Here is a 23,586-nt window from a genome sequence, read left to right as displayed (position 1 = left end):
AAAGAGGCAAGTTTTTTCATCTGAGTTAGGTAGTAAAAACAGTAGTACAAGGGGAAAGTAAGAAATGTGCAAATTTTGCCAACATTTGTGGGGGGAAAATATCTCAGTTTAATTATTGAGGAGGAGATCTCTGTGGTGGGTTTTGGTAGTCAAATACTTAATTGGTCACTTTTGGTAATGATGGGCATGCTATGAAAAGTTACTATGTTCCGGTTGGGCAGTGGACAGGACAGAAAAGACTTCAGGGCTTGTTGTGGCTTTCTAAAAGACCTTCTCAGTTGAGGCCCCTTGGCTTTGGAACTCCTTCCCCAGGGAGATCAGGTTAGCACCCTCCCTGTCCACCTTCCACAAGGACAGGGATGTTCGGCTGTGCTTTTAACTAGGCAATTCCCTTGACAGCTGACTCCAGTTAGGACCCAAGCACTTTAGGATTGTTATATCCAAATCCTTAATGGGAAACCATTCTTACTCTCATTGCTGTTATATGATATTTGCACTTTACTCATTAGCTCTGTCCTTTAATGCTATGGCACCAGATTGCCCACCTATGACGAGACATTGAACTTTGCTATTGGTTGTTGGCTTTGATGTTCATTTTATACACTGTTTAATGTTGTTATTATTTTGTTATATTGCTTTTGTTATTATGTTGTTGATATGCATTTTAATGTGTTATGTTTTAACTGTTCTGTTGGACTAAGCCCCATGTAAGCCTTCCCAAATCCCTTCAGGGAGATGGAGGTGGGGTACAAAAATAAAGTTGTTGTTGCTATTATTATTATTATTATTATTATTATTATTATTGCTTGGAATGAGAGAGTAAAGGGTGAGGGGGTGACTCAGGAAAAGCCCCATTGTAGGTCGCAAGCATAATTCAGTCTGTTTGGATGAAAATGCGAGGAAGTTCCTCCAAATCCTGTAGAGGGAAAAGCTTCCGCACGTCTTATCTTATTTATAATTATTTATATAGGACATTTATATCCTGTCCTATCTCAACCTCCACAGAGGGACTCAGGATAGCTACCAACAACATATATATATACATCTATATCTATCTATCTATATAATAAAAGTCAAAGTTTGTATGCGACGGACAGAAGTGCGGCGGACGTAGGGCGGAGGGATATGTGGCAGCGTTCTGATTGGCTGCCGCTGTGGTGCTATTTGCATATGCTCTCTGATTGGCCAGCTTCAATAGGAGCCCCTGGTGGAGAAGAGGGTTCATGGCAGAAACAGGGCATGACAGAAGGAAATTTGCATATGCTCTCTGATTGGCCAGCCTCAAATCCAACATTCCGAGATGACAAAGAGAGGAAAAGAAAGGCCGGGGGCTGGGTCAGAACACTACCAATACAGACCGAAATAGGCACACAGAGCCCCCATCACCCACTCTACATCCTACTGCAGTTTGGAGGTGTATGAACCATGGATGATGGGACTTGCAGTACCACCACTCACATTCTGAGACCGCTGTTAACCTTATCCAATGACTGATCAGGACCAAACTTCGCACATAGACCTCTCATGACCCACTTTACGTCCTGGTGTGGTTTGGCCGGGGATGGACCGTGGGTTATGGGACTTGCAGTACCATTGCTCAATTCTTCAGACCACTGCAACCCTCATCCAATTACCAATAAATACCAAACTTGGCACACTGAGTCTCCATGACGCACTCTACATCCAGGTGCAGTTTGAAGGAGGATGCACCATGGATGATGGGCCTTGCAATACCTGCACTCCCTTCCTAAGACCATTACAACTGCCAACGATGATGGATCAGGACCACAATTTACACAGAGACCCAGCATGACCCACTCTACATCCTGGTGTGGTTTGGAAGAATTTAACAATGGATGATGGGACTTTCAGTCACTTCACTCACTTCCTGAGACCACTGAGACCCTCGCCAATGACTCATCAAGACTAAACTTGGCACATGGAGCTTCAATGACCCACTCTACATCCTGGAGCAGTTTGGAGGACGACAGACCATGGATGATGGGACTTCAAGTACCTCCACTCCCCAAGACTGCTGCAAAACTCATCTAATGACCAATCAAGACCAAAGTTGGCACACAGAGCCCCCATGACCCACTCTACATCCTGCTGCAGTTTTGGAGAAGGGTGGACCATGGATGATGGAACTTCCAGTACCTTCACTCACATTCTGAGACCTCTGCAAACCTCATCCAATGACGGATCAAGACCAAACTTGGCACATAGACCTCTCATGACCCACGTTACGTCCTGGTGTTGTTTGGAAAACTTTGGAGATGGATGATGGGACTTGCAGTACCTTTGCTCACTTCCTGAGACCACTGAGACCCTCGCCAATGACTCATCAAGACTACACTTGGCACATGGAGTTCCAATGACCCACTCTACGTCCTGGTGCAGTTTGGAGGAGGACAGACCATGGATGATCGGACTTCAAGTACCTCCACTCCCTTCCGAAGATTGCTGCAACCCTCTTCTAATGACCAAGCAAGACCACACTTGGCACACAGAGCCCCCATGATCCACTTTACATCCTGCTGCAGTTTGAAAGGGGATGGACTTTGGATGATGGGACTTGCAGTACCTTCACTCACTTACTGACACCACTGCCACCCTCATCTAATGACTGATAAAGACCAAACTTGGCACACAGAGCCCCCATGACCCACTCTATATCCTGCTGCTGTTTGTAGGAGGATGGGCCATGGATGATGGGACTTCAAGTACCTTCACTCACTTCCTGAAAATAATGCAGCCGTTATCCAAAGACCAATAAAGACCAAACTTGGCATACAGAACTGCCATTACCCACTTTCTCTAATAACCCGGGCAACGCCGGGTCCCCAAGCTAGTATATAATAAAGAAGAGTGTTTGTTTGTATGGGAAGGACAGAGGTGCGGAGGGCGGAAGGTGTTTGTGCCAGCGTTCTGATTGGCTGCCGCTGTGGTGCTATTTGCATATGGTCTCTGATTGGCCAGCTTCAGTAGGAGCCCCTGGTGGAGAAGAGGGTTCATGGCAGAAACGGGGCATGACAGAAGAAAATTTGCATATGGTCTCTGATTGGCCAGCCTCAAATCCAACATTCCGAGATGAGAAAGAGAGGAAAGGAAAGGCCAAAGGGGGCTGGGTCAGAACACTCCCAATACAGACCGAAATAGGCACACAGAGCCCCCATCACCCACTCTACATCCTACTGCAGTTTGGGGGAGTATGAACCATGGATGATGGGACTTGCAGTACCACCACTCACATTCTGAGACCGCTGTTAACCTCATCCAATGACTGATCAGGACCAAACTTCGCACAGAGACCTCTCATGACCCACTTTACGTCCTGGTGTGGTTTGGCCGGGGATGGACCGTGGATTATGGGACTTGCAGTACCTTTGCTCAGTTCTTGAGACCACTGCAACCCTCATCCAATTACCGATAAAGACCAAACTTGGCACACTGAGTCTCCATGACGCACTCTACATCCTGGTGCGGCTTGGAGGAGGATGCACCATGGACGATGGGACTTGCAATATCTGCACTCCCTTCCTAAAACCATTATAACTACAAACAATGATGGATCAGGACCACAATTTACACAGAGAGCCCGCATGACCCACTCTACATCCTGGTGCGGTTTGGAAGAAGTTGACAATGGATGATGGGACTTGCAGTCACTTCACTCACTTCCTGAGACCACTGAAACCCTTGCCAATGATTGATCAAGACCAAACTTGGTACAGAGAGTCCCCATGACCCACTCTACATCCTGCTGTACTTTCGAGGAGGACAGACCATGGATGATAGGACTTCAAGTACCTCCACTCTCTTCCCAAGAGTGCTGCAACCCTCATCTAATGTCCGAACAAAACCAAACTTGGCACACAGAGCCCCCATGACCCACTCTACATCCTACTGCGGTTTGGAGTAGGGCATACCATGGATGATGGGACTTGAAGTACCCCTACTCGCTTTCCGAGACTGCTGCTACCCTCAACAATGACTAAACAACACCAAACTTGGCACATAGACCTCTCATGACCCACTTCACGCCATGGTGTGGTTTGACTGTGGATCGAGCATGGATTATGGGACTTGCAGTATCTTCGCTCAATTCCTGAGACCACTGCAACCATCATCCAATTTCCGATAAGGACCAAACTTGGCACACCGGGTCTCCATGATGCACTCTACATCCTGGTGCGGTTTGGAGGATGATGCACCATGGACGATGGGACTTGCAGTTCCTTCACTCACTTAGTGAAACTACTGAGACCCTCATCCAATGACTGATGAAGACCAAACTTGGCACACAGAGCCCCCATGACCCACTCTATATCCTGCTGCTGTTTGTAGGAGGATGGCCCATGGATGATGGGACTTCAAGTACCTTCACTCACTTCCTGAAAATAATGCAGCTGTTATCCAAAGACCAATAAAGACCAAACTTGGCATACAGAACCACCATTACCCACTTTCTCTAATAACCCGGGCAGCGCCGGGTCCCCAAGCTAGTATTAAATAAAAACAGTATAAAACATCATAAAAACATTAGAGCAATCGCCAATCCAAGTTGTCATCTCAAGAACAGTCCATCAGAGTCCATTAAAACCATAGCTTTACCAACAAGTCCATCTAGTCCGCAAAGGCCTGATCCCACAGCCAGGATTTCACTTTTTTCCAGAAAATTTCCACCAGATTCTCAGGATGGTCTTCCAACTATGATCAGCCGAGAGGGGCTGGACTTCAGGATCTATGGTGCACACATATCCTTGGAGGTGGTCAGAGGGAGTGACACCTGGCCCAGGAACTAGGCTCACTAGGTGGCCATTAAGCCATGAGTTATGTTTTGCATTTTTACAGATTTTCCCTCTACAGGTTATTACAAGTTCCTTCAATAAATAGGTCATAAAATGGCCCTTTAGACCCATTTTCTTGTGTCTGACTCTTTATTTCATGGTGGGAGGTCAAGCAGCATTTGCAGCCCTGAGACCCGTAAACTGGGCCGCTGAGACTTCCCAAAATCTCAATATTGCCCTCACCCCATTTTTCCAGGTTGATTATGCTGGGTTATTTTTTTCCTTTAGAACATGGCAAGCATGTTCAAACTACAATGGTTTCTTTCCCAATTCTGCCAAGTTCACCAAACCTTCCAAAAAAAGAGAAAAAAATGACCAAAAGCTAGCCAAGATGCTGGTGTTACTGAGTGGCAGAGCAAAAGGTAGAAAATAATCTTCACCAGTAGCATAGTTGCCCATCCCTGATTCATGTCAATAAAAGTGACATTAGATGATTCAATATTTTTTTTTTGGTCTGTTTCCTCTTCCTTAATCTGCAATGTTCTGAATGACAAGCAAAACTACAAAAAGCTCTTGGAAGTAGAGATGGGTGACCATGAACTTACTCAAATGCACAACTTTCTTCTGAAATGCAATAGAAAGAACTTGAGGAGATTTTTATTGCATCAAAGACAAAGCATAACTGACAGGTTCCTCCTCTGAGGTAGAGGAAGTATTAGCTTTTTCCAAATCTGCTGAAAGCCAGCATTCAGTAGGAACAGAAAGGAGCGCGAGAGAACAGACAAAATACCCAGGGAATAAAGGCAGTAAAACTTTTTATCCTGATTTTCTAAGATTCCAGATGTTTTAGCCCAGGTATGGGCAAACTTGGCCCTCTAGGTGTTTTGGACTTCAACACCCAGAAATCCAAGCCAGTTTACCAGATGTTGGGAATTATGGAAGTTGAAGTCCAAAACACCTGAAGGGCCAAAGTTTATCCATACTTGCTTTAGCCCCTCTATAGCTCAGAAACTCAGTCAGAAAAGGACATAGCCTCCGATCTTCCCCAACCCTCTGTTATTCTGTGAGACAAGTCATCACAATAGTAACCTCTGAAGTGTAATTTAAAAGGACTTGGTTAAATGAAAATGCAAACCAGAAAGGCAAAGGGGAGGGTCACTTATCCTGATTTCTGGCCTGCAGTTAATGCTCTAGGTAAATAATACATTCATCATGTTTTGGCATATAGACAAAAGTCTCCTTTGTTTGTTTGTTTTTTTTTGTTGCTTGGCATATTTGAAGCATAGTTAGATAACTAACCACAAGCCAAGCTGGTCATATGAGGTTAGAATACCTTTACTTCTTCACACCCATGAGTATACCTTTAGGAGAAAGTCATGACAAGCTATTCCTGAGTTGTTCAGGTTCTCCACACAATGCCTTCAAACAATGCTGCTGAGTACGCATGCCCAGTGTGGAACACATCCCACCATGTGAGAACAGTGGACGTGGCTCTTAATGAGACATGCTGCATTATCACAGGATGTCTACACCCAACAACGCTGGAGAAATGATACTGTTTTGCCGGTAGTGCACCACCTGACATCCGTCAGGAAGTAACAGCCTGTAATGAAAGGACCAAGGCAATGACATCTCTGGCCTATTCTCTGTTAAGCTATCAACCAGCAAGCCAACACCTTAAATTAAGAAATAACTTCCTAAGATTTACAGAGATACTTGCAGGAACACCTAAGCAAGCAAGAGTCCAAAAGTGGCAGGCAAAAACCCAAAACTTCAATCAGTGCCTGATACCAGATGACTCCCTCCTGGGCTCATAGAAGATCGGGTGACCTTGAAGGTTCTAAACAGGCTGTGCTCTGGCACCACAAGATGCAGAGCTAACCTTAAGAAATGGGGCTACAAAGTGGAGTCCACAACATGCGAGTGTGAAGAAGAGCAAACAACAGGCCACCTATTACAATGCAACCTGAGCTCTGCCACATGCACAATGAAGGACCTTTTCACAGCAACCCCAGAGGCACTCCAAGTGGCCAGCTTCTGGTCAAAGACATTTAGTATAATGTCAAGTTTTTAACTTTGTGTTTCTAAATAAATTATATCTGTACCCTCAACTCGCTTCTGACATGATAAATAAAATATGCACTTGAATTTCTCTCGCTATGGAGAGGTTTTCCATTGAGGTTTATCTTTTCATTGATTATGAGATTTATATTTTTAAAAAGCTTTTAATATAGGGTGGAAGACAGGGATACAGAACATAAAGCCTCCAGATGTCACCATACTATCACTTCTATCACTCTTTAGTATTGGCTATCATGATAGCGTTAGTAGGAATTGTGGTGAATCAGCATTTGGATTGCCAGCTGTACTCCACTGCTTGGAGACCTTTCTCCACCAGCCAAAAGAGAGTGGTCTCCGGCTGCCCATCTTACCACCATCCAGAGAAGGACAAGGATCCACAGCATTTACTGTCTTTTCTGACATCCGTATCATTTGGAAACATTTATGTCCATACTGATGCATCAAACTTAACATCAAATAGTTTTCACTTCAGACCTCACAACCTCTGAGGATGCCTGCCATAGATGCAGGCGAAACATCAGGAGAGAATGGTGGTTCTCAACCTGTGGGTCCCCAGGTGTTTTGGCCTACAACTCCCAGAAATCTCAGCCAGTTTACAGCTGTTAGGATTTCTGGGAGTTGAAGGCCAAAATATCTGACCCACAGACTGGGAATCACTGTTTTAGAACATAGCCATATATCCCAAAAAACCTACAACAACCCAATACCTTGAAATATTTCGAATAACAAGAGACTGTCCACCATACCATTGAGATGGGAACCTTCTCTTTGAGAGATATATCAATCAATATTGAGACTAACAGGCTCTAACTTCCAATTACTAATGTTAACTGTTTCAATGCCTAAACATTAACAACCATGCATGAGGCAGTTATTACACAAAGAAATTTGAAACCTTGTTTTTAAATTGCTTAATAATGGTGAAAGAATTCTTTCATAAGGAACAAGTAGGTTGTGAAACAAAATGTTGCCCTATGGACTTCTCTTTTTAAGCCGGACAGCCAGGTTCCCCTCCATTCCATTTTCTCTTGTTTCTGCTTCCCTGTTATTTTCCCTTCTCAAACTCATCCAGCATTTGTGGCATACCCAATCTTCATTTGGCTTCCTTTTCAGCACACACAAACACACCTGCCCATTGGTGCATCATTCCACATCTTTGATTGAAATGGACTGGAGTCCAGAAAGGTCTGCGCAATATAAAACTTGTTTTAAGGTGCCATAGAATTCCTTGTAAAAGAATGTGTGTACCCTGCCTCTATAAAAAAATTGGAATAAAATCATTGACCAAAATGGTAGATCAGCTACATAGTTATGTAATTACCTAAGTTACACAACTAAGTAGTGGCCTGTGTCTACAGGTCCGCAGTTTGGGTGTCCTCCTGGATTCATCACTTATGCTTGAGGCTCAGGTGTCGGTGATGGTCGGGAGGGCCTTTGCACAATTAAGACTCGTGCGCCAACTGTGACCGTACCTTGTGAAGGCGGATCTGGCCAGGGTGGTCCATGCCTTAGTCACCTCTAGTCTGGATTACTGTAATGTACTCTATGTGGGGCTGCCCTTGAAAACGGCTCGGAAATTCCAGATGGTCCAGGTTGTTAACCGGGGCTCCTTACAGGGAGCGGTCAACCCTCCTGTTCAAGGAGCTCCACTGGCTGCCATTCATTTTCTGAACCCAATTCAAGGTGCAGGTTCTTACCTACAAAGCCCTGACCGGTTTGGGACCCACCTACCTTCGTGACTGCATCTCTGTATATGAATCCACATGATCTCTTCGATCATCTGGAGATGCCCTGCTCACGCTCCCACCTGCATCGCAAGCGCGATGGTGGGGACAAGAGAGAGGACCTTTTCAGTGGTGGTCCCTCAGCTCTGGAACTCACTTCCTAAGGACATCAGGCATGCCCCAACTTTGGCAGTCTTTAAGAGGAGCTTGAAGACGTGGTTGTTCCAGTGTGCCTTCCCAGAATAATGATCCCATAGCACTTTGGCCTCTAAAGCACTTTATATATTTAGGTCTGCTTGTATGTTCCCACAAACTGCCCTATCACTTTTTCGTCCATGTCCAGCATTATTTTTAATCTTTTAATTTTAATTACATTTGGCCTACCCATAGTTTTTAAAGTGTGTTGTCCTATTGATATTGTATGTGTTATTGGTTTATTGTTTTGTTATTTTAAATTGCTTGTATTGTTATTGTTATTGCTTGTATTGTTGTATTTTGGGCTCGGCCTCATGTAAGCCGCACCGAGTCCCTTGGGGAGATGGTAGCGGGGTATAAATAAAGTGTTGTTGTTGTTGTTGTTGTTGTTATTGTTATTATTATTATTATTATTTAGGTCAACCAGTGGGTCCCCAGATGTTTTGGCCTTCAATTCCCAGAAATCCTAACAGCTGGTAAACTGGTTGGGATTTCCAGGAGTTGTAGGCCAACCTTCATAATGCCACGACCCCTTAATACAGTTCCTCATGTTGTGGTAACCCCCAACCATCAAATTATTTTTGTTGCTACTTAATTGGTATAGTGTGAAAGGAACACAGGCCTGCTGTTGCATAGTGAAAAGTATTATTTATTTATTTATTTATTTGCTTTATTTGTATACCGCTCTTCTCAGCCCTTAGGCGACTCAGCGGTTAACAACACAGTTTCAATATACATGCTACAAAATCATTGGACATTTAAAGCAATAGTAAACAATTAATTAATCAGCAAACATCAACATCAATATCAATATAACAAATCCATCACGTCTCATCGATAAAATCAGAATCCAGACTTATTATCCTTATTCCGTGTTCCAATAATCGATTGCACTGCCTAGTCAAATGCCTGTTCGAAAAGCCAGGTCTTCAATTTCCTCCGGAATGCCAACAGGGAGGGGGCCGATCTGATCTCTGTAGGTAGGGTGTTCCACAGCCAAGGGGCCACCACTGAGAAGGCCCTGTCTCTCGTCCCCGCCAGGCGCGCTTGTGAAGCTGGTGGGATCGAGAGAAGGGCCTCCCCAGACGATCTTAATGTCCTAACTGGTTCATAGGAGGAGATGCGTTCGGACAGGTAGATCGGGCCAAAACCATTTAGGGCTTTAAAGGCTGAAGCCAGAACTTGAATTGTGCCCGGTAGCAAATTGGCAGCCAGTGGAGCTGGCTCAACAGAGGAGTTGTATGCTCCCTGAGTGCCGCGCCTGTTAGCATCCTGGCTGTTGATCGTTGGACCATTTGGAGCTTCCGAGCAGTTTTCAGAGGCAACCCCACGTAGAGAGCGTTGCAGTAGTCTATACGGGATGTTACTAGAGCGTGGACTACCATGGCCAAGTACTCATTTTGATGCAAAACACCTTTTCCTCTGACATAAGTGTTGTAAAAAGACAAATCACACAAAATCTCCTAATCATTGTATTTGCAAAATTTCAAAACAAACTTTGTGAAAAGAATTACACCAAGGTCTGATTCAGAAGCTAGCAATTAACTAGTTACAAAAAAAGAATTCCTTCCTAAAATACAGGTATGTATGTGTATGATGGAGAAGAGAAAAGGGGTGGAGATGACAGCAGAACCAGATCTCTTCCATCAAAGTCCAAATCCATTCAACATTTGTTTTTACACCGGGTTGCCTTTTATAAATAATGGCTTGCTCCAAGTTCAGCTTACATGCTGTGTCTGTGCTCCATTGTACTTGTCTAACTCCAAAAGTCGTGATCTTGAAAGGAAGCACAGATTTTTCTGCATGTTCATTCTGTTGTCACACTTTGTAATGCAAATGCAACACCACCTGCCAAAAAAAGAAACGTTTGGGTGAGATGCTGCTTTCTGTGCTGCTGGATTTTTCAGCCCAGAAGCAGACTGAAATATGGACCAACAACAATCTAAGTGGTGAACTACTATGAGGGCTCCCTTTATGATATGGTTATACCAGTCTTATGGGTCAGCCTTCAGAATTATATCAAGAAAGAACAATGTTTCAATATGTATGAATCCTTCCCACTCTATTACATACTTACCAGTTAGAAGGAAGAAAGGAAAGGAGGCCCAGCCCAAGCCAAATGACCATCCATACCAAGAAGATGTACCATTCACAGTTGTGGCAGCTGTGAAGACAGACATGGCAATCAAAGCACAAGTACCTGGGGATCAAAAAGAGAATGTCAGCCGATGGATCCTTTGGAATACAGGAGTTAAATCTTTGTGAGTTGGGGCCCCCAGGTGATCTTGGTGAGCTTCACTCCCCTCCCCAATCTTTTTTTTTTTTTGCCTCTAATTACCCCCTGAATGTCATCTTGGAGACAAGGAAGGATTTTTACATTTTGGGTTCCCTTGGCACAAAAACAGCCCTTTCTATAATAGAAAGTGACTTTGAAATTTTACAAAACACCCTCTCCTAAATATACATCGAACCAAGGAGCCAAAATGTGGCAGATGTTGGAGTTTGGCCTGTGATTGTGTTTCAGGATCAGGGTGCTTTGGATGTGGGGAATTATGTTAATAAGGTTCAAGATGAGTTTCAAGATGGCAGTGGTTTGGTCAGTGATATTAATGCAGAGAATGATTAGGAGATCTCTGTAGCTTCCCATGAGAATGTCCCTGAGGGGTGTGGGGATGATGGTGTGCTTTCTGTATTGTTACAAAGAGTTCTCATGAGAAAGAACATGAAAATAGCTCAGCACCTGGCCCAGCTGCAAAAATTAATGAGCAAGTAGATAACCAGCCAAGAGACAGATGAGAAGAGCTAACTCAAAACAGGAGAGCTGTGCAATGGCTTCGGTGCTCTGCCAGGCTTTGACAGAAAACAATAACAAAGCCTCGATTAAAGTGAAACCAATTTCTGATCACTAGTGATCTAGCTATCAAGGGGATAAAAATCTCATGGGATGTGTAGTCAGAGGAAGCATAGTTTAGAATCATGCCAAGTTCTCATCCTTGTTTTCATGGAAGCCTTGCTTTGAAAATTCATGCTATTTCTTGTTTCATGGTTTTGATTCCCGGATTTCATGATTGCTTATCCAAGCCTTGGATCAATATATTCCTGATTTTCTGGATTGTATTAGAGTTGTATGGACTTTGCTTTTATAACTTTGCTGAAATCTACCTTGGACTAATTTGTTCCTGCTTATCTTCTTACCTAGTTGGATTTACCTATTTCCTTAAAGTGCTTGTTTACTTTGCTGTTTTTTACTTATCTTCAATAAAATGATTGTTTTTCCTATTCAACATGTGTCAGAGGATTATTTCTGTGCTGAAGTGCGACAGCAGAATTGCCTCATACACCACTTTGATCAGTGGTTCTCAACGTGTGGGTCTCGAGATGTTTTGGTCTACAACTCCCAGAAATCCCAGCCAGTTAATCGGCTGTTAGGGTTCTGGAAGTTGAAGGCCAAAACATCTGGAGACCCACAAGTTGAGAACCACTGCCTTGCATTCTAGACATCTAACTTGTTGAAGACCTTCAGGGGATATGACTACTTGCTCCAGAGTGCCCTCCTCCACAGTGGGAAGTTAATTCACCTCTCTTATGCTTTCTACATTTCTGATCATTGATCAGGAACCATTTCATTCATGTCCTCTGCTTCACTAATTGTATCCTCATGTAGATGAAATAAGAGAGATAAGAGCACTCCCATAGCACCTCTAGATATAGAATTGGTGCAAAATCCTTTCAGCTCCTGTATACGAGCATACAATCTGGGTACTTTAGAATTGTTGGACATGACATATGACTTGATCTTTTGAAAACTGAAGAGCTGCATGTGATTATGAAACAGGAATATATTGCCCCATCATACCTGCTGCAAAGCTGACAATCGCTGACACCTTGGCCAGGGAGATGGAGCCAAGACGGGACTTATAAAAGGTGAAACAAAGTCCAAAGAAAGAGACAGCACCGGCGATCATGCCAAGCAACATGAAAGCCCGGGTAGCCTCAAATGAACCTACAAAGAATCAGAAGAAGTAAGAAGAGGACTGGGCAATGGTACAACTGAGAACTGATATGATACTACCATCATGTATTAAAATGCCACCATTCCTATGCATACCTTTCCCCTCACATCCCATTTTATCACAGTTGGTCTGATAAGACAGGGTTTTCCCAGGTGGCGCAATGGGTTAAAGCACTGAGCTGCTGAACTTTAGAACCAAAGGTCACAGGTTCGAATACAGGAGCAGCATGAGCTCCAGCTATTAGCCCCAGCTTCTGCCAACTTAGCATTTCAAAAACATGCAGATGTGAGTAGATCAATAGGTACCACTCTGGTGGGAAGGTAAAGGTGCTCCATGCAGTCATGCTGGCAACATGACCTTGGAGGTGTCTACTGACAATGCTGGCACTTCGACCTAGAAATGGAGATGAGCACCCCCCCAGACATGACAGGACTTAATGTCATCTTGTGTGCCTTCAAGTTGTTTTTGATTTATGGTGACCCTAAATCTAAAGCTTAGGATAGGAGTCGTATAAATAATCTTGGAGGGCTGCATCTAGCTCATAGGTCTTAATTTGGGAACTCCTGCACAGAGCAAAAACATTTAGGGTACAAGCGGGCAAGGGCTTCAGCCACTGGGGGTTCTGGGATGTGTAATGCATTTGCATCACCTCTGAGGGAAACACTTAAGAAGCCAAAAAATAAAATCCTCTGTCACATGAACTGCTGCAAATCTAATGAAAAAGGCAGGGTGCTTCTGAGCATACCACCACTACTCCTCCAGTTCCAAAGCTAGGAGAAAACTTACTTGATCCCGACGAAAGTTTAAAACACCCAAGAACGTTGCAGAGATTCCACAGGCCAAAGTTGGAACCAATTAGTTCCACCCAGTTGTTCGAGCCCAGAGAAATGAGGAGCAACAGGAGACTGACAAAAGAAAGAAGCACTGCACAGATCTGCAGGATATGCATTGTGTGAAGACTTATCAGATGAACTGAAATGAACCTGGAGAAAGAGAATGTTAATATTATTTCATATCACTTAGATTCTCTGACTAGACATCTCCTTTCCTATGCACCACTTTCCAAACCACTATTTTGGAGCATTCAGAAATATATGAAAATGGTTTTTTAAAAGTGTCTTCAAGTTTCAGGAGCTTTAAGGAGAAAAAAATCACTGTTTGAGATCTATTCTGTACAAAATTGACAAATTAGTTTTGCACAGAAAAAGTGTTTCCTTATTAACAACTACAACCACAATTTCTTAGAGACAATATGTCCTTTATAGAAAATTCTGTTTTATGTTCAAACATACCACATGTCTATGTAGCTGAAAATTACATCTCAAACTGTGATTTGTTTTGTAGTAGTCAAAGATTTTTTCTGCAAGGGGATGGAAATTGTTAAAATTAATTGTTGCTTCCTTCAACAAAAAATGTGATGGCATGCCCAAGCCTTTGGGAAAACGATAGTGTCTCGCTTTACTCAGGGGCTATCTATATACCTTTTGTTAAGATTAAGACCCTTAGCAGACAAAGGCACTTTAGGTAAGGTGAAAGATAACCAAAATGAGTTTACTGCAAAAAAGATGAATAAAGGCTTAACTCCACCTAGGACTATCATAAGGTAACTTAAAACAGTACATTACAAAAGGAGCTTTTGCTGGCTGCAGTCATCATGACCTAGAAAACCCTATATGGTTCCGGCCCAGCTTACTTGTCCAAACATATCTCCCGCTATGATCCACCTCGGAGTTTGCGATTGTCAGGGGAGGCCCTGCTCTCAATCCCACAACCCTCGCAAGCGTGGTTCGCGGGGATGAGGGACAGGGCCTTCTCAGTGGTGGCCCCCGCCTATGGAACACACTCCCCAGCGGAATTAGGTCAACTCCCTCACTCCTCCCCTTTAGGTCTGGGACCAAGCATTTGGGCGGCTGACTGAGCAGTAATAGCAATTGACTGAAGAGAATCAACCATGAATAGACATCGGACTGGAATTCTGGACTTTCATTTGGATTTGTGATTTGGGCCTGGCACTGTTTTAATCTTACATTTTTTAACGTTTTATTTTTAATATTTTAGTGTATATTTGTAATCCTGTTGTTCACCTCATTGTCAATTTGTTTTGTAATGTGATTGATGTTATTGTTGGCATCTAATGGCTGCCATTTGTAAGCCACCCTGAGTCCCCCTTTGTTCATTGAGAAAGACAGTATAGAAATGTTTTAAATAAATAAATAACCAAATAAATTTTCCTAGTTTCCAACAGACCTCACAACCCCTGAGGATGCCTGCCATAGATGCAAGTGAAACGTCAGGAGAGAATGCTTCTGGAACATGGCCATACAGCCCAGAAAACTCACAACAACCCAACTAACTAATGGACAAGAAAAGTGGGCATGTGCAGATTTGAGACTAATAGGGCAGGACAGGGCTAGTGCAAAATAAACTGTAAGGTGGGGGGCTGGGGATAAAATGCTGGAGATCCTACCAATGGATGAGGGCTAGGCAGACGTGTTCATAGTTGAATAATTATTCAAAGGCATCCAAGTCTTCAGGTCTTTCCAAAAGGTGGACAAGGTGGGGGCTAATCTAATCTCCCTGGGGAGAGAGTTCTAGCACCTGGGGTACTATGAACTAAACCCTTCAAGTGAGAGCACAACATAAACCCCATCAACACTGGATACATTTCCTAGAATAAATGGCTTGGGTCCAGGCTATTTGTCTAATCACATCCCCCTATATAGACCATCTCGTGCACTGCGGTCAGTAGAAGAGGCCCTGGTCTCGGTCCCACCCACATCTCAAGCATGGCTGGTGGGAACGAGAGGGGGGCCTTCTCCGTAATCGCTCTCCGTCTCTGGAACTCCCTCCCTAAAGAAATAAAAACATCCCCCACCCTCTTCTACTTTAAGAAACTTTTGAAAACACACTTACGCACTTTAGCGTATAGAGAAGAGGAGGACTAAGACAGTAATCCACCGGAACACTGGCTAATCCATTTGCACTATATGACGGCTACAATACATTTTAAATAAACACCTGTATTAGCCATTTCTAATACAATTTATGTTAACTGCTTTTAATGATATAAAATTCCATTTCAATGTTTAATCTTTTTCATTATAAATTTACTGTTGTTATTGTGCATTGTTTTGTATTATTTCTGATATGTTTGCACTTCATAAGGCATTGAATGTTTGCCTGTTTCTGTGTGTAAACTGCCCTGGGTCCCTTCTGGGAGAGAGAACGATCTAGAAATAAAATTGTTGTTGCTGTTTTTGTTGTTGTTGTTATAAAATAAAATATTGGTTTTGCAAGACTTAGAACCCAAAGAAAAATGGAAAACCTTTTAAAACAAGACAAAAAGTACACATCTCCCTCCTTCTACACTCAGGTCTAGTGCAGAATTAAACAATTTTCTAAATTAGCCTCTAAGAAATCTCCCTTCATTTAATTCAGGTAGCATAAAAGAACATTAACCTTCAAGCTATTGGGAAAAGGCTACTTTTCTGTTCTATGGAAATCTATAGCTTATCTTCTTACCTGTTCCGAAACTGCCTCCTCCTGTCTTGTTGATGAAGGCAACACTCCGGAATAAATTCCAGGGACGCTTTGACTCTCCTACTTATGGGACGTATTTTCAGAGGGAGGGACAACGTTGGCAGTCATATCGAAGCAAAAAAAATAAAAAGTCGATATTATCAATATTCTTCACCCAACTTTGTACTTTATTGAGATGACACACTTCCTTTTCCAACCGCTAAACAGTTATTATGCAACTCTCAAGGTGTTTCACAGCCCTATTTCATTTTGTTCTTGCATGGATGTGTACATTCACATGAGAGAAAGGAAGGCAGAGAGATGGAATTGAAAGAAGAGTGTTTCCTTGTTCAAAATCTTTCTTAGTGGCGCAGCCCCTATCCCTGTCCCATACGACACAGTGAATCGCAGTGCTCTCTGGACCATCCTCCAAAAAATCGGGTGCCCTAACAAATTTGTTAACATCCTGCAGCTCCTCCATGATGACATAATGGCAACAGTTTTGGACAGCAATGACTCCCAAAGTGACCCATTTAAAGTGGAATCCGGTGTCAAACCGAGATGTGTTATTGCCCCAACTTTATTCTCCATCTTAATCGCTATGATACTTCACCTTGTTGATGGGAAGCTTCCCACCGGAGTGGAAATCATCTATTGGACAGATGGCAAGCTATTTAACCTCAGCAGACTGAAAGCCAAAACCAAGGTTACAACAACATCTGTTATAGAACTCCAGTATGCTGATGACAACGTCGTCTGTGTGCATTCAGAAGAAGATCTACAAGCTACTCTAAACACCTTTGCAGAAGCATACGAGAAGCTCGGCCTGTCATTGAACATTGAAAAAACCAAGATGCTGTTCCAGCAGTCACCAGCCAACCCCTCTCCAATGCCAGCGATACAGCTTAATGGTGTAACATTAGAAAATGTTGATCATTTCCGCTACCTTGGCAGCCACCTCTCCACCAAAGTCAACATCAACACCAAAATATAATACCGCCTGAGCTCTGTAAGCGCAGCATTTTTCCAAATGAAGCAGAGAGTGTTTGAGGACCGGAACATCAGTAGGGATACCAAGGTGCTTGTTTATAGAGCTATTGTCCTCCCAACCCTGCTATATGCCTGTGAGACGTGGACTGTCTACAGACGTCACATGCAACTCCTGGAACGATTCCATCAGCGCTGCCTCCGGAAAATCCTGCAAATCTCTTGGGAAGATAGGCGGACAAACGTCAGCATGCTGGAAGAAGCAAAGACCACCAGCATTTAAGAGATGGTCCTCCACCATCAACTCCGCTGGACCGGCCACCTTGTCCGGATGCCCGACCACCGTCTACCAAAGCAATTGCTCTACTCCGAACTCAAGTTCAGAAAATGGAATGTTGGTGGACAGGAAAAGAGATTTAAAGATGGGCTCAAAGCCAACCTTAAAAACTCCGGCATAGACACTGAGAACTGGGAAGCCCTGGCCCTTGACCGCTCCAGCTGGAGGTCAGCTGTGACCAGCAGTGCTGCAGTATTTGAAGAGACACAAATGGAGGGCAAAAGGGAGAAGCGTGCCAAGAGGAAGGCGCGTCAAGCCAACCCCGACCGAGACCGCCTTCCACCTGGAAACCAATGCCCTCACTGCGGAAGAAGATGCAGAGCAAGAATAGAGCTCCACAGCCACATACGGACCCCAAGAATACTGGAGGACAATCCTCCTCAGAAAATGAGGGATTGCCTGAGTATTCCTGTCCCATAAAAAATCAGGTGAAAGAAAAATCAGAAAAATGAGAAAAATCAAGGGCCCTTTGAACACTACATAATTCTAGAAATATAAGCCCATCTTCATTGTCATGGCCACATCCTATGGAATCCTGTCATAGGATTCAGCTGCGATGGATGCATACCATTGTAACTTAGGCCTCCCTCTGTCTGTATTTGGAAAAAGGTGGATGTCACACACTTCCAAGTAGACTTTAGGTGTTGTCCTAAGCTGGTTTTCCACTGAACAATTAATGCAGTTTGACACCACTTTAACTGCCATGGCACACTGCTATGGAATCCTGGGACGTATAGTTTGGTGAAGCTACCCGCCCTTTTTGACAGAAAAGGCTATAGACCTGATAAAGCTGTAACTCTATAATTATTTGATAGCATTGAGCCATAGCAGTTAAAGTGGTATCAGAAGCAGCCCTAAGTAATTTTCAATGATAAGCAAACAGTATTTTGCCCCCCTCCCCCAACCAATCACTGATATATATTTTCTGTTCATCGTGGGAGTTCTGTGTACCATATTTGGTTCAATTCCATCATTGGTGGAGTTCGGAATGCTCTTTGATTGTAGGTGAACTATACATCCCAGTAACTACAACTTGCATATGTCAAGGTCTATTTTCCCCCAAGAGCACCTCAAGACCGCCCCTGGGCAAAATCAACTATACTGCAAATGCTTACTTTGCGTAAGGGGTTGAGCCACCCCTGAGTGGTATCAAACGTCCAGACAGGCCCCATATCCCAGAATCTGATCCCAGGTTTTCTGCTTTAAACTGGGGGTCTGTCCAGACAGTATTTTTATTCCAGGAACTTTCGCAGCAAACAGGAGGGTGGTCAGACACCTCTACCAGTAAACATGGAAGCGATTGCCACAAAAGGCAAAAAACGTGAGATTTCCAGGTGTGGGAATATTACGGTTTTGAGCTGAATATGTGGATCTTCACATGTCTGTATGTCCCTGCAATCGAAAATCAATGGAATTTTTTAAATCTGGGATTGTTCCCAGGTTTTAGATGTTTTTTCCTGATTGGTTGGTTTCTAAAAAGAAGGTGAAACTTAAGTAGAAGGCAAGAACATTTTTTGTGTGCCGTAAACTTCATGAAACGTGTGGAGGGCACATTTTCTCTGTCCAGGACAAAGTTGTGGCCCCCTAGTCAACGCTGTACATGTTTTCACAAGAAGAGCAATCAGGAACAGCCATGTATAACCCAGGAACATCACTCTGTTGTTTGATGCCACAAGTACACAACCAAATCTGTCTGGACAGATGGCCAGGCAGTCAGGCTCTAAAAAGTGTCAATAATGACAAAGGTCTGTTCCTGGCTTGAAGGTGTTTCTGTTTGATTGTGCAGTGCTGACTTGGACAGAAGAAGTCCTACCCTGTGTGGCAGATCCTTCATTAAGCTTCATGAAATATCTGGAGGTCACAATTTCTCTGGACAGGATAAAGAACAGAACTTTTGCAGTGATTCACATATCCAAATCTCCACATATCTGAAGTTTCTGGTGGAAGTCCTGTGGTAGACATCTTGGGAGCCTTTAAATCTCACAGCAAAGTATCAACTCTGGAGAACAGAGGCAGAAATTCCAGGACCAACAGGTCTGTAGGTAAACCTTTTCTGAAGTCCCAGGATTTTTGCCCCTATTTAAAATCCGTGATGTAGTGCTGTTTGGAAGCACCCCGAGTATTGTGGAGCATCCCTTCTGGACTCTAGGAAAACTTTAAAGTTGAGGAATAGCAATGGACTTTTGTTCATTTCTCTCTTCTGGCTCCTGCCCCACCCTTTCCTTGATAATGATAAGGTTTTGATTAATCATCAGTGGGAGAGTTTATGACTAAATGATATGTTTGACATTGCAATTGGTTCATAGGTATCGTTTCCTGCCCCAAACGAGGGAGCCTGCATTTCCTGAAATGACCATTCTCTCTAGATCTTTCCAGGAAACATACTATATGTGTTACCTTGGAGACATTTCTTCTTCTGGAATGGCAGGGGATTATATCACGGGACAGCAAAGTATCATATCATTATAGGCTATCACTCGTGACAGAGTACAAATATCTTCAAGAGTAGAGTCTTGGGGGTGGTTCAGCTAAGGACTGTAGAAACTTATTCTGGATCCACGTGATCGTACACATGGAAGACATACATTTCCAAACTGAAAGCAGTCCCGACAATGGTTTGCTTGATGTGCCTTCCTCTTGGCCCATTTCTCCCCTTTGCCCTCTATTTGCACCTCTTCAAAATCAATAGCACTGTTGGAAACGGTGACCTCCACTTACAATGCTTGAGGGTTAGGGTTTACCAGTGCTCAGTGTTTATACCACATTTTTTAAAGTTAGCTTTTTCATAGCTCTTTTTCTGTCCACTAACATTCCATTTCCATTCTTGAGCTGAGACTAAAGGAAAAGCTTGTGCACCAGCTGCACCCATATCTTGGGAAGTTTCACTTGGCCACAGTGGTCCACGCTTTGGTTACATTCTGTATAGATTACTGCAAAGCACTCTACATGGGGCTGCCTTTGAAGACTGTTCAGAAACTCTAATTGGTCCAACAGGCAGCAGCCAGGTTGCTCACTCAAGCCATACAGGAAGCATACCACCCCCCTGTTACGTCAGCTCCACTGGCTGCTGGTCTGCTACCAATCACAATTCAAAGTGCTGGCTTTAGCCTATAAAGCCCTAAACAGTTCTGGCCCAGTTTACCAGTCCAAACGTATCTCCTCCTATGAACCATCTTGGAGTCTAAGATCATCTGGGGAGACCCTGCTCTCGGTCCCACCATCTTCGTAGGCATGAGTGGAGGGGATGAAAGACTGGGCCTTTTCAGTGGTAGCCCCCCAGCTGTGGAATTCCCTCCCCAGGGACATCAGACCAGAACCCTCCCTCTTGACCTTCCATAAGAAAGTAAAAACCTGGCTTTGTGACCAAGCATTTGGAGAACTTGAGAAATAGAAAGATATGGAATTGATGTGCACTGACTAACTGGAACGGCCAGACTATGTTTAAGGATCATGTGATTAACTGCTATTAATATATCTGTAATTGTACATAACCTATGGCTTTGTATGGTTGCCTACTTGTAAGCCGCCTTGAGTCCCCTCCGGAGTAAAGAAAGATGGGGTAGAAATGCCATAAATAAATAAATTAAGTAACTACTTTGGGAGACAGTGATTGGGCATTTGGACAATGTGGCCAGTAAGCTTGTGCAATCCAGGTAAACCATGACCTGTTTCATGTCCTCGCTTTTGGTGGAGGCTCCGATTCATTTTTTGGGAGCCTCCCGAAATCGGGAGGGCAGATATCTGCTTTTACTTTGGGGGTACCAAAAGATCTGTTTCGTATCGGCCCATTAAGGGGGGGGGGGCTTCCCAGGCTCCAACTTTACAAGTGCAATTGGTGGGACGAGAGACAAAGCCTTCTCGGTGATGGCTCCCCAACTCTGGAATTCTCTCCCCAGTGAGATTAGATCAGCACCCTCCCACCTGGCCTTTAGAAATAGAACAAAGACATGGTACAAAGCTTTTGACTCATAAAAGTAATTCAGTACAAGAACTAAATATGGAATATGTGCAATTGACATTTTGGAATGGCCCGGTCTATGAGTTTGGATCATGTGATTTCAATGTTTTTATTAGGTGTTTTTAATGTTTATGTTTTCATGTTTAAATGTCCTCTTACTTAGGGTTAATTGTCTTGCTGAATTTAAGCTTAGTTGTTTAGATTATGATTTGGTTTTATGTATGTAAGGCATTTAATTTTGCCATTTTTTTGTAAACTTCTTTGAGACCCCCCAAGGGATGAGAAAAGCAGTATATAAATACAGCAAATAAATAAATAAATGGGAGACATTTCAATCTCACCTCCTTGGGGAGCATGGGATTGCTGTGAATATGCCATCTGGGATAGTGGGTGGTATTTGTTGATTTTTAAAGAACTGGAGACAAAACGGATTAAAAGGCTTAACCTGGTTTAAAATGCATAGCTCATGTGCATTGTTTGGATGACCCAGGCCAGCGTTTCTCAACTTGGGAGTCAGGACCCCTGTGGGGGTCATGAGGGCCTTTCAGGGGGGTCATCAAACATCATCAGAAAACATATATTTCTGATGATCTTAGGAACCCCTTCGGCAGAGAAGGCTGAAGGTCTCTCAGCTTGTTCTCTTCCTTTTTGGACACAGAGAGCAAATCATCCCACAAAGAGCCATCTTCTGCTGTGATTGGCCAGCCTTTCAGCCAAAGGGAGGGCTGTTTCTGAGACTCTAAGTGAAGAGGGAAGAGCAGTTATGCTTGGTGCATGACAGCCTGGTGTTCATGTGCGGTCGTGGGAGAGCGTGTGAGGCTGGAGGGAAGCTCATGCCAATGCGTTCCTTCAAGGCATGGGGGTTCTCTGTGGGAATAGAATGGCCCAATTCTATTGTTGGTGGGGTTCAGAATCCCTTTGATTGCAGTTGAACTATAAATCCCTGCAACTACAACTCACAAATGTCAAGGTCTATTCTCCCCAAACTCCACCAGTGTTCACATTTGGGCATCTTGAGTATTCATGCCAAGTTTGGTCCAGATCCCTCATTGTTTGAGTTTACAGTGCTCTCTGAATGTAGGTGAAATGTTGTTGTTGTTGTTGTTGTTCATTCGTTCAGTTGTTTCTGACTCTTTGTGATCTCATGGACCAGCCTACGCCAGAGCTCCCTGTCGTCACCACCCCTAGTTCCTTCAAGTTCAATCCAGTCACTTCAAGGATCCCATCCATCCATCTTGCCCTTGGTTGGCCCCTCTTCCTTTTTCCTTCCATTTCCCCAGCATAATTGTCTTCTCTAAGCTTTCCTGTCTTCTCATGATGTGGCCAAAGTACTTCATCTTTGCCTCTACTATCCTTCCCTCCAATGAGCAGTTGGGCTTTATTTCCTGAAGTATGGACTGGTTGGATCTTCTGGTGGTCCAAGGCACTCTCAGAACTTTCCTCCAATTGTAAGTGAACTACAACTCACAAACTCAAGGTCAATGTCCACCAAACCCTTCTAGTGTTTTCTTTTGGTTATGGAAGTTCTGTGTGCCAAGTTTGGTTCAATTCCATCATTGATGGAGTTCAGAATGCTCTTTGATTGTAGGCAAATAATAAATCCCAGCAACTACAACTCCCAAATGACAAAATCAATCCCCTCCCAACCCCACCAGTATCGAGTATTTGTGCCCAATTTGGTCCAGTGAATGAAAATACATCCTGCACATCAGATATTGACATTACAATTCATAACAGTAGCAGAATTACAGTTATGGAGTAGCAATGGAAATGTTATGGTTGGGGGTCACCACAACATGAGGAATTGTATTACGGGGTCATGGCATTAGGAAGGTTGAGAAGCACTGCCCCAGGCTAATACGACTGCTACACTGCACTTTGAGGCATTGTAGATGGGGCCAATGTAACCCAATATATGTTCAGGTTCCTCCACCAGGTGTCCACTGTTACTCACCTTACCTTAAGTGAATTAAAAATGGTA

The 23,586-nt window shown here is 43.6% G+C and overlaps 1 long non-coding RNA gene across 1 annotated transcript; it reads right to left on the bottom strand.

Moving 5' to 3' along the window:
* Positions 1-9,539: 9,539 nt before the first annotated feature.
* LOC132781586 (uncharacterized) lies at positions 9,540-12,788 on the bottom strand. The gene is made up of 3 exons (XR_010908869.1): positions 12,648-12,788; positions 10,869-10,991; positions 9,540-10,639 (listed from the first exon to the last, which is right to left on the bottom strand). It is a non-coding gene; the product is annotated as an uncharacterized lncRNA (long non-coding RNA).
* Positions 12,789-23,586: the final 10,798 nt, after the last annotated feature.

The sequence above is a fragment of the Anolis sagrei genome, chromosome Y (assembly GCF_037176765.1).
Source record: "Anolis sagrei isolate rAnoSag1 chromosome Y, rAnoSag1.mat, whole genome shotgun sequence".
NCBI classification, from domain to species: Eukaryota; Metazoa; Chordata; class Lepidosauria; order Squamata; family Dactyloidae; genus Anolis; species Anolis sagrei.
Note: the sequence above shows the minus strand (reverse complement) of the source record. Positions and strands in the feature narration are given on the sequence as shown.